We start from the raw sequence: 15,506 nt of genomic DNA on the forward strand, positions 1-15,506 counted from the left end.
ATGAATGAAAATGAAAACATGACAACAGAAAACCTGTGAGATTCAGTAAAAGAAGTGTTAAGAGAGAGGTTCACAGCAATAGAAGCCTACCTTAAGAAACAAGAGAAACATCAAATAAACAACCTAACTTACATGTTAAGCATTTATAAAAAGAAGAACGGAAGAATCCCAAAGTTAGAAGGAAAGAAATCATAAAAATCAGAGCAGAAATGAATGAGACTACAGAAAAGATCAACAAAACTAAAAGCTGGTTATTTGAGATAAATAAAATAGACAAACCATTAGTCAGACTCTTCAAGAAAAAAAGGAGAAGAATCATATCAATAATTAGAAATGAAAATGGGGAAATCACAACAGAAAATACAGAAATGCAAAAGATCATAAAAGACTGCTATCAGCAACTATATGCCAATAAAATGGACAACTTGGAAGAAATGGACAAATTCTTAGAAAAGTATAACCTTCCAAAACTGAACCAGGAAGATATAGAAAACCTAACAGACCCATCATGAGCATGGAACTAAAAATTGTAGTAAGAAATGTTCCAAGAAACAAAAGCCCAGGACCAGATGGTTTGATAGGTGAATTCTACCAACAATTTAGAGAAGAGCTAACATCTATCCTACTAAAACTCTTCCAGAAAATTTCAGAGGAAAGTAAACTCCCAAACTCATTCTATGAGGCCACCATCACCCTAATACCAAAACCAGATAAAGATGCCACAAGGAAAGAAAACTACAGGCCAATATCACTGATGAACATACATGCAAATATCCTCAAAAAATTCAAGCAAACAGAATCCAACAGCATATTAAAAAGATCACATATCATGACCAAGTTGGCTATATTCCAGGGATGCAAGGATTCTTCAGTATTCACAAACCAATCAATGTGATACACCACATTAACAAACTGAAAAATAAAAACTATATGATTATCTCAATAGATACAGAGAAAGTCTTTGACAAAATCTGACATCCATTTATGACAAAAACTCTCCAGAAAACAGGTATAGAAGGAACATACCTCAACATAATGAGAGCCATATACGGCAAACCCACAGCAAACATCATCCTCAATGCCAAAATTTGAAAGCATTTCCTCTAAAATCAGGAACAAGACAAGCGTGCCCACTCTCACCACCACTATTAATTTTGGAAGTCCTAGCCACAGCAATCAGAGAAAAAAAATGAATAAAAGGATTCCAGACTGGAAATGAAGAAGTAAAACTCTCACTAGTTGCAGATGACATGATCCTCTACATAGAAAACCCTAAATATACCACCAGAAAATTACTAGAGCTAATCAATGAATATAGTAAAGTTGCAGAATATAAAATTAATATACAGAAATCCCTTGTATTCCTATATACTAACAATGAAAAACCAGAAAGAGAAATTAAGGAAACAATCCATTCACCATTGCAACAACAAAAAAATACTTAGGAATAAATTTACCTAAAGAAACAAAAGACCTATATATAGAAAACTATAAAACCCTGATGAAATAAATCAAAGATGACATAAATAGATGGATAAATATACCATGTTTGTGAGTTGGAAGAATCAATATAGTGAAAATGAGTATAGTACCCAAAGCAATCTATAGATTCAATGCCCTATCAAGCTACCAACAGTATTTTTCACAGAACTAGAACAAATAATTTCAAAGTTTGCATGGAAACACAAAAAAACCTCAAATAGCCAAAGCAATCTTGAGAAATAATGAAACTGGAGGCATCAACTTTCCTGACTTCAGACTATGCTCCAAAGCTACAGTCATCAAGACAGTATGGTAGTGGTACAGAGGCAGAAGTATATATAGATCAGTGGAACAAAACAGAAAGCCCAAAGATAAATCCATGCACCTTGGACACCTTATCTTTGACAAAGGGGCAAAAATATACAATGGAGAAGAGACAATTTCTTTAAAAAGTGGTGCCGGGAAAACTGGTCAACCACCTGTAAAAGAATGAAACTAGAACACTTTCAAATACCATACACAAAAATAAACTCAAAATGGACTAAAGACCTAAATGTAAGACCAGAAACTATAAAACTCTTAGGGGAAAACATAAGCAAAACATTCTCTGACATAAATCACAGCAAGATCCTTTATGACCCACCTCCCAGAGTAATGGAAATAAAAGCAAAAATAAACAGATGAAAGTGCTGTTCATTGTGACACAGTTTACAATAGCTAGGACATGGAAGCAACCTAGATGTCAGCTGATCCAAGTAAGTTGTGGTACATATACACAATGGAATATTACCCAGCTATAAAAAAGAATGCATTTGAGTCAGTTCTAATGAGGTAGATGAAACTGGAGCCTATTATACAGACTGAAGTGAGTCAGAAAGAGAAACACCAATACAGTATATTAACCCATATATATGGAATTTATAAATAAATTAATTATGTATAAACAAATTAATTATAATAAACTAACTAAACTTAAAAGCTTTTGCACAATGAAGGAAACTATAAGCAAGCTGAAAAGGCAACCTTCAGAATAGGAGAAAATAATAGCAAATGAAACAACTGACAAAGAATTAATCTCCAGAATTTACAAGCAGCTCATGCAGCTCAATACCAGAAAAATTAAATGACCCAATCGAAAAGTGGGCCAAAGAACTAAACAGACATTTATCCAAAGAAGACTTACAGATGGATAATTAACAAATGAAAAGATGCCCAACATTACTCATTATTAGAGAAATGCAAATCAAAACCACAATGAGGTATCACCTCTGCATGTCAGAATGGCTGCCATTAAAAAGTCTACAAACAACAAATGCTGGAGAAGGTGTAAAGAAAAGGGAACCCTCTTACATTGTTGGTGGGAATGCAAACTGGTAGAGCCTCTATGGAGAACAGTATGGACACTCCTGAAAAAACTGGAAATAGAAATGCCATATGACCCAGCAATCCCATTGCTGGGCATACACATTGAGGAAACCAGAATTGAAAGAGACATATATACCCAATATTCATTGCAGCACTGTTTATAATAGCTAGGACATGGAAGCAACCTATATGTTGGCTGATGAATGGATAAGGAAGTCATGGTAAATATACACAATGGAATACTACTCAGCTATAGAAAAAAATACATTTGAGTCATTTCTAATGAGGTGGACAATAGAATGGGAAAGACTAGAGATCTCTTCAAGAAAATTAGAGATACCAAGGGAACATTTCATGCAAAGATAGGCTCAATAAAGAACAGAAGTGGTATGGACCTAACAGAAGCAGAAGATATTAAGAAGAGGTGGCAAGAATACACAGAAGAACTGTACAAAAAAGATCTTCACCACCCAGATAATCACGATGGTGTGCTCACTCACCTAGAGCCAGACATCCTGGAACGTGAAGTCAAGTGGGTCTTAGGAAGCATCACGATGAACAAAGCTAGAGGAGGTGATGGAACTCCAGTTGATCTATTTCAAATCCTAAGAGATGATGCTGTGAAAGTGCTGCACTCAATATGCCAGCATATTTGGAATACTCAGCAGTGGCCACAGGACTAGAAAAGGTCAGTTTTCATTCCAATCCCAAACAAAGACAATGCCAAAGAATGCTCAAACTACCACACAATTGCACTGATCTCATATGCTAGTAAAATAATGCTCAGAATGCTCCAAGCCAGGCTTTAACAGTGTGTGAACTGTAAACTTCCAGATGTTCATGCTAGATTTAGAAAAGGCAGAGGAACCAGAGATCAAATTGCCAACATCTGCTGGATCATCAAAAAAGAAAGAGAGTTTCAGAAAAACCTTTATTTCTGCTTTATTGACCAAGGCCTTTACACATTCTTCTGGTTCAGTTACTCTGCTGCTAATTACTTCTCATTCTAGAGTATTTTTAATTTCAATAATTGTGTTGTTCATCTCTGTTTATTCTTTATTTCTGCTAGGTCCTTATTAAATGTGTTAAATGATTCTTGAATTTTTTCCACTCTATTTTTGAGATTTAGGATCATCTTTGCTATCATTACTCTGCATTATTTTTCAGGTAGTTTCCCTATTTTCTCTTCATTTATTTGGCCTTGCGAATTTTTACCTTACTCCTTCATTTGTATAGTATTTCTCTGTCTTTTCACTTTATCTAACTTACTGTGTTTGTGGTCCTCTCTCTTGACGCTATAGAGTCATAGCTCTTCTTGCTTTTGATCCCTGGCCCCAGTGGGTGAGATTGGTTCAGTGGCTTGTGTAACTTCTTGTTTGGAGGGATTTGTGCCTGCATTCTGGAGGGAGGAGGTGAGATTTTACCCTCTGATGAGCAGGGCCATGAGAGGTGTTGTGTTTTGGGGTGTATATGAGAAGTCTGTCTGCTGATGATTGCGTTTGTGTTCTTGTCCTGCTTGTTGCTTGTGTGAGGCATCCTGTTTTGGGTGATGCAGGCAGTCGTGTGATGGCAGGTTTTAGATACAGGTGGAGGTCATCATGGGAGTTCTCACTGATTAATACTCCCAGGGGTAAGGAGTTATCTGGTGGTCTAGTGTCTGGACTCAGCACTCCCTCCACAGAGACACAGGTCCAATATCTGGTTAGGTAACCAATATCCCAACAGAATAATCTCTGTTCATTTTCAAGGCAAACCATTCAATATAACAGTAATCCAAGTATATGTCCCAACCATTAATGCTGAAGAAGCTGAACAGTTCTATTAAGACCTACAAGACCTTCTAGAACTAAGACCCAAAAGAGATGTTCTTTTCATCATAGGGGACTGGAATGCAAATGTAGGAAGTCAAGAGATACCTGAAGTAACAGGCGAGTTTGGCCTTGGAGTACAAAATGAAGCAGGGCACAGGCTAATAGAGTTTTGCTAAAAGAACACACTGGTCATAGCAAACACCTTCTTCCAACAACATAAGAGAAAACTCTACAAATGGACATCATCAGATGGTCAATATGGAAAACAGATTGACTATATTCTTTGCAGCCAAAGATGGAGAAACTATATACAGTCAGCAAAAACAAGACCAGGAGCTGACTGTGGCTCAGATCATGAACTCTTTATTGCCAAATTCAGACTTAAATTGAAGAAAGTAGGGAAAACCACTAGACCATTCAGGTATGACCTAAATCAAATCCCTTATGAGTATACATGGAAGTGGCAAATAGATTCAAGGGATTAGATCTGATAGAGTGCCTGAAAAACTATGGGCAGAGATTTGTAACATTGTGCAGTGATCTTAATCATACCCAAGAAATAGAAATACAAAAAGGCAAAATGGTTGTCTGAGGAGGCCTTACAGATAGCTGAGAAAAAGAAGCAAAAGGCAAATGAGAAAAGGAAAGATATACCCATCTGAATGCAGAGTTCCAAGGAATAGCAAGGAGAGATAAGAAAGCCTTCCTAAGTGATCAATGCAAAGAAATAGAAGAAAACTATAGAATGGGAAAAACTAGAGATCTCCTCAAGAAGATTAGAGATACCAAGGGAATACTTAATGCAAACATGGGCACAAAAAGGACAGAAACAGCATGGACCTAACAGAAGCAGAAGATATTAAAAAGAGATGGCAAGAATACACAGAAGAACTATACAAAAAAGATCTTCATGACACAGATAAGCATGATGGTGTGATCACTCACCTAGAGCCAGACATCCTGGAGTGCAATGTCAAATGGGCCTTAGGAAGCATCATGACGTTCAAAGCTAGTGGAGGTGGTGAAATTCCAGCTGAGCTATTTCAAATCCTAAAAGCTGATGCTGTGAACGTGCTGCACTCAATATGCCAGCAAATTTGGAAAACTCAAAAATGGCCACAGGACTGGAAAAGATCAGTTTTTGTTCCAATCCCAAAGAAGGGCAATACCAAAGAGTGTTCTAACTACTGCACAATTGCACTCATTTCACATGCTAGCCATCAACAGTAAGTGAACTGAGAAATTCCAGATGTTCAAACTGAACTTAGAAAAGGCAGAGGAACCAGAGATCAAATTGCCAACATCTGTTGTATCATTGAAAAAGCAAGTGAATTTCAGAAAAACATCTACTTCTGCTTCATTGACTATGTTAAAGCCTTTGAATATGTGGCTCACAACAAACTGTGGAAAATTCAAGAGATGGGAATACCAGACCACCTGACATGCCTTCTGAGAAATCTGTATGCAGGTCAAGAAGCAACAGGTAGAACCAGACATGAAACAATGGACTGATTCAAAATTGGGAAAGGAGTACGTCAAGGCTGTATATTGTCACCCTGCTTACTTACCTTATATGCAGAGTATATCATGCAAAATGCCAGACTGGATGAAGCACAAGCTGGAATCAAGATTGCCGGGAGAAGTATCAAGAACCTCAGATATGCTGATGACACCATGCTTATGGCAGAAAGTGAAGAGGAACTAAAGAGTTCTCTTGATGAAGGTCAGGAACTAAAGAGCCTCTTGATGAAGGTGAAAGAGGAGAGTGAAAAAGCTGGCTTAAAACTCAACATTCAAAAAAACTAAGATCATGGCATCTGGTCCCATCACTTCATGGCAAATAGATGGGGAAACAATGGAAACAGAGACTTTATTTTCTTGGGTTCCAAAACCACTGCAGTTGGTGACAGCTGACATGAAATTAAAATATGTTTGCTCCTTGAAAGAAAACCTATGACCAACCTAGACAGAATGCTAAAAAGCAGAGACATTACTTTGCTGACAAAAGTCTGTATAGTGAAAACTCTTGTTTTTTCAGTAGTCATGTATGGATGTGAGAGCTGAGCACCGAAGAATTGATACTTTTGAACTGTGATATTGGAGAACACTCTTGAGAGTCCCTTGGACTGTAAGGAGATCAAACAAGTCAATCCTATAGGAAATCAGTCCTGAATATTCATTGGAAGGACTGATGCTGAAGGTGAAGCTCCAACACTTTGGCCACCTGATGTGAAAAACTGACTCATTGGGAAAGACCCTGATGCTGGGAAAGATTGAAGGCAGGAGGAGAAGGGGAGGAGAAAAGATGATATGGTTGTATGGCATCACCGACTCAATGGACATGCATTTGATGAAGCTCCAGGAGTTGGTGATGGACAGGGAAGCCTGGTGTGCTGCCATCCATCAAATCACAAAGAGTCAGACACGACTGAGCAACTGAACTGAAGTGAACTGAATTCAAAAAGACATGTGCACCTTAATATTCATAATGGAACTATTTACAATATCCAAGAAATTGTAGTAACCCAAGTGCTCATCAACAGACAATTGGATCAAGAAGATGTAAGTTATATGTATATAAGAATATATGTATATATTACTCAGTCATAAAAAAGAATGCAATATTGCCATTTGCAGCAATATGAATATACGTAGAGAATAGTATGCTTAGTGAAATATCAGACAGTGAAATACAAATACTATATGATATTACTTATACATATAACCTAAAAAATAATACAAATGACTGTATATACAAATAGAACAGTCATAGAAAACAAATGTGATTACCAAAGGGGTGGGATAAATTAAGGGTATGATATTTACAGATACAAACTACTATATATAAAATAGATAAGCAAAAAGGATTTACTGTATAACACAGGAAATTATACACAATATCTTGTAATAACCTATAATGCAATATAAACTACAAAATTACTTAATTTTTTTAAATGCTTCTGCTGTGGTCATCATAACCTTATAAACAAACTCTCAGGAATAGGAATAAATACATGTTCTTTTCAGAGACACTGCAGCTGATTTGCAGGAAATATTTCACTCCACTCAAGGAATTTGCCCACATCAAAGGACAAAAAATGGCCAAGTGGTACTTACCCTTCCAGTACAGCCTATAACCAACTAGAATACTAATCATGTGGCTATTAGGCTTACCCTTATCTGCCACTAACTTAGCCTGGAAAAATACAACAAACAAAAACCTCTAAAATGAGGTGAGCAGAAGCTACCTGGCAGAATTCCCAATAACTGACTTCTTTTTGAATAATGTGCAATTTACAATTCCCATAACATAAATAATACCACTCAAAGCCATCTAAAACTTTTCTCTTACACTAGCAGAAATTATAAATGACATGACTTTTGCTCTAGAGGCCCAGAAACTACTCTGAATTCATTAGTTAACATTGTCATGGACAATTGTGTAGCTCTTGATTTTCTCTTAGCTGCCCAAAAGAGAGTTTGTGTAAGAGTAAATACTTTGACTGTGTGGATCACAATAAACTGTGGAAAATTCTGAAGGAGATGGGAATAGCAGACCACCTGACCTGCCTCTTGAGAAACCTGTATGCAGGTCAGGAAGCAACAGTTAGAACTGGACATGGAACAACAGACTGGTTCCAAATAGGAAAAGGAGTACGTCAAAGCTGTTCTATGCAGAGTACATCATGAGAAACGCTGGACTGGAAGAAACACAAGCTGGAATCAAGATTGCTGGGAGAAATATCAATAACCTCAGATATGCAGATGACACCACCCTTATGGCAGAAAGTGAAGAGGAAATCAAAAGCCTCTTGATGAAAGTGAAAGAGGAGAGTGAAAAAGTTGGCTTAAAGCTCAACATTCAGATCATGGCATCTGGTCCCATCACTTCATGGGAAATAGATGGGGAAACAGTGGAAACAGTGTCAGACTTTATTTTGGGGGGGCTCCAAAATCACTGTAGATGGAATTGCAGCCATGAAATTAAAAGATGCTTACTCCTTGGAAGGAAAGTTCTGACCAACCTAGACAGCATATTCAAAAGCAGAGACATTACTTTGCCAACAAAGGTCCGTCTAGTCAAGGCTATGGTTTTTCCAGTGATCATGTATGGATGTGAGAGTTGGAAGAAAGCTGTGAAGAAAGCTGAGCACTGAAGGATTGATGCTTTTGAACTGTAGTGTTGGAGAAGACTCTTGAGAGTTCCTTAGACTGCAAGGAGATCCAACCAGTCCATCCTAAAGGAGATCAGTCCTGGGTGTTTATTGGAAGGACTGATGCTGAAGCTGCAACTCCAATACTTTGGCCACCTCATGCGAAGAGTTGACGCATTGGAAAAGACCCTGATGCTGGGAGGGATTGGGGGCAGGAGGAAAAGGGGACGACAGAAGATGAGATGGCTGGATGGCATCACCGACTCAATGGACATGAGTTTGGGTAAACTCCGGGAGTTGGTGATGGACAGGGAGGCCTGGCGTGCTGTGATTCATGGGGTTGCAAAGAGTCGGACACAACTGAGCGACTGAACTGAACTGAACTAAAATACTTGCTGCACTCATATAAATATTACAGGATAAGCAGAACAGTCTGCTTCTAGGCTTAAAAAACCCTGGAACTCTAAAACATTCCCAGCTGGATTCTGGAACATATTTTCATTGTCATGGTTTTGTGATCTAGACTCCCATCTCCACCAGTTTTGATTTACGTTACAAAGACTAAGAATAATTTCACTTTCATTAATCGCTTATGCTGCCACTGATGAATGCATCCTGTGTAGAGTCTAAGATGCTACTGTGCAGCCAATATTACATCAAATGATTCTACAGCTCATCCTAACAGAAGAAACAAGAAGGATTAATCTAGTCTAACCACAAATTGCATTCTCCAAACACCCTCCTGATCTTGGTTTATGAAATACCAACAATAATTTAAATCTGTGTGTGTGTGTGTGTGTGTGTGTGTGTGTGTTAGTCACTCAATTGTGTCTGACTCTTTGTGAGTCCATGGACTATAGCCTTCCAGGTCCCTCTATCCATAGGATTCTCTAGGCAAGGATACTAGAGTGGATTGCCATGCCCTTCTCCAGTGAATCTCTCCAACCCGGGGATCGAACCCAGGTCTCCCACATTGCAGGCAGATTCTTTTATCATCTGAGCTACCAGGGATCTAGATATTATGAATTAATGTCCAGAGGCTTAACTTTATCTTTCCTTGCCAAGCTGGGGGCACCAAGAAAGAAAAAAGCAGACTCTAACATCTGGGAAGTGACCTGATACTTCCAACAAGGTCTTGGTGTTATTTATTAGGAGCTGGCCTGACACTTGCAGCTAGGCCATGATATTTTCTTTTTGAAGCTAAACAACTTCACAGAACACTATCATCAAGTAATATCTGTGACTATGGTAAAGTGAGACATAAGAAACAAGACTACTTCTTAAGGTCACTACGTCAAAGCACCAAAAAACAAAACATCCCTTCTCCCAGCCAATTCTAGTGGCTGCTGCTTCTTTACCACTTATAGCTCTAAGGCGTGGGTTATTCTTCTCTCCGTCTAGATAAGAGTTATTAAAATTTACAATCAGAGTATTGTCCCTGTTCCCTAAGAGCATCTAATCCAAAGCAAAGTCCAACATTGTGCAAATCCTATAAATCCTTTCTAATTCCTTTTTACTGATATACTCCACATTCATGGTTCCTCAGGGTGTGCATTCATGCATTCTCTCTTGTTACAGTAAACAAAAAATCCAACTTTGTTCAACTACAGGTCTGTTTCTGGGATCTTTGGCTGATGGGTATTGACATATAAGCATGCGTTTACTTGCCACCTACTCTCCTCCATCTTCCAGATGGTGTCTTTCTGTAGGAAAAGGCCTGTAGTTTACTTATTTTTTTTCCCCCTGTTCCAGTGCTGGATGGATGTATGATGAATGGCTAAATGGGTGGAAGGATGAATGGATAAGCAAATGCATAGTGTAAAAGAAGGAGAAAGGGAAGAAGGGAAAAAAGGAATAAAATAAGGAGGGGAAATGGAATGAGAGGAGAAGTAAACAGAGTTTTCCTGCTCTATTTCTTGGCCCAAGTATATATTCACTTATCTTTACACTCTATCTTGTTTCCTACGGGATCCATAGTCATTAGATGTCTGATAGGTATTTTATTTTGTAAGCAACCTTGACTTATATTACTCCAATTTGCTGCCTTTGCTCTTTTTTCTTTGTATTCTTCCTCCTTTGTTTGTCTTATCCATTTACATGTCATCCCTTACTAATTTTCAGTAGAAGCCTTCCAGTTCACTTCCTCCAAACTCAGACTCTTCCCCAGGCTGCAATCCTACATTTCTAGTTGTACCACATGGTGGTGCTCAAGAAGAGAGAACCGTGGGTTCTCTTTTTCTATGAAAGCTCTGGATGCTCTAGCCATATCCCACTTTGTCTTCTGCATTTTATGATATTAATAGTTCCTTGGTGATTCAGGAAGAGCCTCTATTCAGGCTCTTGGTAGCTGTCATAAGTCATGGACCTCAGAGTAGGAAGAGCTTGTAAGAGGAAGGAGGCTTAATTTGAAGTAACAACAATAACAATATTTATGAAGAGTTCCCATCTTGAAGGATCAATGTTGGGCACTTTAATTTTATCTCACTTAAGCATCATCCTCAATTTTAGGATTAACAATCCTAAAAGACCAGGTTTATTACCTTTGTTATAATTAAGGAAACAGGCTTAGAAAGGTGAATTCACTTGACGAAAGTCATACAGCTAGTAAGTGAAAACACCAGGATTTGAACCTGAACCTGTCAGTATAAAATTGGAGCTCTTAACTGCTGTGTTATATTATTTTGGGATAACTAAGATAATGATGTTTCTACCCCCCAAGTCTATATAGTAGTGGGGTATGACAAGAGAATCCTCTACTGGAAAATGCTGCAAGGCAGTGGTGTCTTTAAGTAAATTAAACAAAAAATTAAAAGTGACTAGTTATTTTTGTTGCAGTTTTCTATTGCTACAGTTAAGACAAAGAGTTGGAGTAAACACTGAAAAACAAAGTGGAAGGTAAGGTAATCTTTTTTTAACCATGAAACAAAAAAAGCCAGAGGGCATTCAAAAAAGGGTTAAAAAGAGTCAGATATGGAGAAGAAAAAATGATGAGAAATTCCTGCATTTGGGGCAGTGTCTGAGAATGACAGAGACATGAGTCTTGGTGGCACCTGTGGGCTTCAAGATACCATGCAGAAGAAACTCTGGCTAAAATCAATCTCTGCTGGTGCAGCAATATTCTGGAAGATGTTGACAGCCTGGTGACTGAAGGTGGATGGCAGCAGCAAAGGACATTGCTCAGAGATCAAGAGAAAGCATCAGTGGAAAATTGTGATAGTGTCCTCTGTCAAAGGGGCAGCCATGTCATAGGAGACTACTTCATAAAAGTAAGAGCACAGACTCTATCCTGTGTTCCTATTGTTCCTGATATGACTGATAAACTGTTCCTGACATGACTTAGGAAGATACTATATAGAGGGAGCATTCTTATTTCAGGTATCCCTGGGAATAAAAAACAAAAAATTGATCAGAATTGCTCCATTTTAAATGTTTGCAAGAGGCAATCTGACTTTCCACAAGAGAGTAGGGAGGGTGTAACCACACAGGGATTATAAAAATGTATTTGCAAAAAAACAAAAAACAAAAAAATGTATTTGCTTGGTTGGGGAGAAGGTAATGAGAAAGCAAATCAAATCAGGTGACTGACTTCTGAGGTGAGGCTGTGGCTAGATGTGGGAAGGGGAAACAGAATGACAGCACATTTTCTAAGACATGTAACTGCCAAAGAGAGAAGCTTCTTAGAGGTTTTAGTCCACTGCAGCACTTGGAAACAGAGATGGAGAAAGCATTTTTTCACTCAATGATGCACTTAGAAATAAGAAAATAGTTGCCAGTCTCCTTCTTCAAAGGCCTAAGCCCAGGCCTGATGGCCCAGAAAAAAACTGTTTATGTCCTTTGGAGATCTTTGCCTCCTGCAAAAGAGACTTCTGGGGAGAAAGTCTTTTGTAGCACCAGTACTGGGGAAATGCATTGACACTGCTACTGCTGCTGCTGCTAAGTCACTCCAATCGTGTCTGACTCGGTGTGACCCCATAGATGGCAGCCCACCAGGCTCCCCCGTCCCTGGGATTCTCCAGGCAAGAACACGAGTGGGTTGCCATTTCCTTCTCCAATGCGTGAAAGTGAAGTCGCTCAGTCATGTCCGGCTCTTAGCCACCCCATGGACTGCAGCCTACCAGGCTCCTCCATCCATGGGATTTTCCAGGCAAGAGTACTGGAGTGGGGTGCCATTGCCTTCTCCAGCATTGACACTAGGCTTTCATATTTATTAAGAATAGCTGGGTAATGTCACAAAAATGTGGGAAACCAAGAGGCTCCAAGAGACAAAGAGATATGGAGAACAAACTAGTGGGGAGAAGGAAGGGGGAGGGGCACAATAGGCATAAAGGAATAAGAGGTACAAACTACTACATATAAAATAAGTGAACTATAAAGACACATCGTGTAACATGGAATATGGTCAATATTTTATAACATTTAGAGTATAATCTATTAAAATATTTTCATTGAATCACTATGAGGTATACCTGAAACATATAATATTGTACATCAACTATACCTCAATAAAAAATAAGAAACATGAGAGAAATTTTGAACGGATTGAATATATTTTTGGAAGAAAATGAAACAATCTGAGAATTAAGAAGTTTGATATAATTACAAATAATTCAGAAAATCACAAGGAAATTCTTGACATTTGTTGTCATATCTCAGAATAACTCATTTGCAAGGCTTGGTCTTATTGACCATTATGACATTTTTATTAATAATATTGAAGCATTATTAGGAAAATGAACTCTGCATCCTTACTCAGAATTCAACCATGCAGATGTGCATTTTGTGTGTTTATTGCTATTTGAATTACCATATTCTTTTTTTATATTCTTTTTATCAATTATAGTTGACTTACACTGTTGTGTTAGTTTCTGCTGTACAGCAAATTAATTCATTTATATATATATATTATTTTTCAGATTCTTTTCCATTATAGGTTATAATAAGATTTAATATAGTTTCCTGTGCTATACAGTAGGGCCTTGTTGTTTATCTATTTTATATATAGTAATGTGTATCTGTTAACCCCAAGTTCCTAATTTATCCCTCTCCCCACTTTCCCCATTGGTAATCATAGGTTTGTTTTCTATGTCTGTGAGTCTGTTTCTGTATTGTGCATAAGTTCATTTGTATCATTTTTCAGATTCTAGATATAATTGATATCATATGATATTTGTCTTTCTGTCTGACTTACTTCACTTAGTATGATAATCTCTAGGTCCATCCATGGTGCTGCAAATGGCATTACTCATTCTTTTTTATAGTTGAGTAATATTCTATTATATCTATGTACCATATCTTCTTTATCCATTACTCTGTTGATGGACACTTAGGTTGCTTCCATGTCTTGGATATTGTAGATAGTACTGCAATGAATATTGGGGTGCATATATTTTTATGCACTGCAAAATTATAGTTTTCTCCAGATAAATGCTCAGGAGTGGGATGGCTGGATTGTATGGTAACACTGTTTTTAGTTTTGAAGGAATTACCATGCTGTTTTCCATAGTGGCTTTACCAATTTGCACTCCCAACAGTATATGAGGGTTCCCTTTTATCCACACCCTCTCCAGCATTTATTATTATAGACTTTTTGATGATGGTCATTCTGATTGGTATGAGTTGATACCTCATTGTGGTTTTGATTTGCATTTCTCTAATAATTAGCAATGCTGAGCATCTTTTCATTTGCCTGTTGGCTTATCTGTATGCCTTCTTTGGAGAAATGTCTTTTTAGGTCTTCTGCCCATTTTTTAATTGGATTGTTCATTTTATTGATATTGAGCTATATGAACTGTTTGTATATTTTGGGAATTCAGCCCTTATCTGTTGCATCATTTGTGAATATTTTCTTCAATTCCATACACTGTCTTTTTATTTTGTTTATGGTGTCCATTGCTGTGAAAAAGTTTTTAAGTTTGATTAGGTCCCATTTGTTTATTTTTGGTTTTATTTATTTCTGCTTTGAAAGACTTAAGTCATTAAGAAAACATTGTTGAGAACTAAGATGGTGGAGGAGTAGGTGGATGTGGAATACATCTCTCTCCACAGATGCATCAAGAATATACCTTCATATGCAGAAGATCTTGCAGAACAACTGATGACAGACAGGAGTCCCTGACCACCGGAAAGGAATATTTAAGTCCATGCAAAGCTTGGTAGGACAAAGGAAGAGGGGGGGGAAGAAGAGTGAGCAGGACTGGACCTGCACCTGGGAGGTGAGGGAACTGAAACAGAGGTCAACTCCCCACAACAGGGCAATTGTTTGGGACAGAGGAAAAGCATCTGAGGCTATTGAAGAGTGCAGCAGTGGATCTGTAACACTCCAAATGGAGTGAGAACTGCATAGACCATCCTTGCCGCAACACTATGTACCCTGGACAGGGATGCAATTCCCTGGAACGCATGGTGGATAGGAGCTGGAGTGTAGAGATTGGACAGAAATCCCAGGGTTAGACTGCGAGGAGACAGCCTGAGGGGACATGAGGGAGGAGATCGCAGTGGGGATTGCCTTCGGAGGAAGGTCAGGCAGTCATGAAGGCAAGGTGATACTGCTGAGTCACACAGAGGTCACGGAGACATCACTGTAGCCTCTCTCTCCCTACATGCCAGTTTTGGCAGCTGACCAATAGAGAAAGACCCCAGAGAGAGTAGCCCTTTAGTACCTGATGCACAAAGGAATAGAGAAGAACCCTAGCCA

General features: G+C 38.3%; 1 long non-coding RNA gene across 1 annotated transcript; it reads right to left on the reverse strand.

Moving 5' to 3' along the window:
• Window positions 1–430: 430 nt before the first annotated feature.
• LOC120881975 lies at window positions 431–8,385 on the reverse strand. The gene is made up of 3 exons (XR_005725399.1): window positions 8,373–8,385; window positions 6,653–6,656; window positions 431–520 (listed from the first exon to the last, which is right to left on the reverse strand). It is a non-coding gene; the product is annotated as an uncharacterized LOC120881975 (long non-coding RNA).
• Between the last annotated feature and the right edge of the window lie 7,121 nt (window positions 8,386–15,506).

The sequence above is a fragment of the Oryx dammah genome, unplaced genomic scaffold (genome assembly GCF_014754425.2).
Source record: "Oryx dammah isolate SB20612 unplaced genomic scaffold, SCBI_Odam_1.1 HiC_scaffold_23, whole genome shotgun sequence".
NCBI lineage: Eukaryota > Metazoa > Chordata > Mammalia > Artiodactyla > Bovidae > Oryx > Oryx dammah.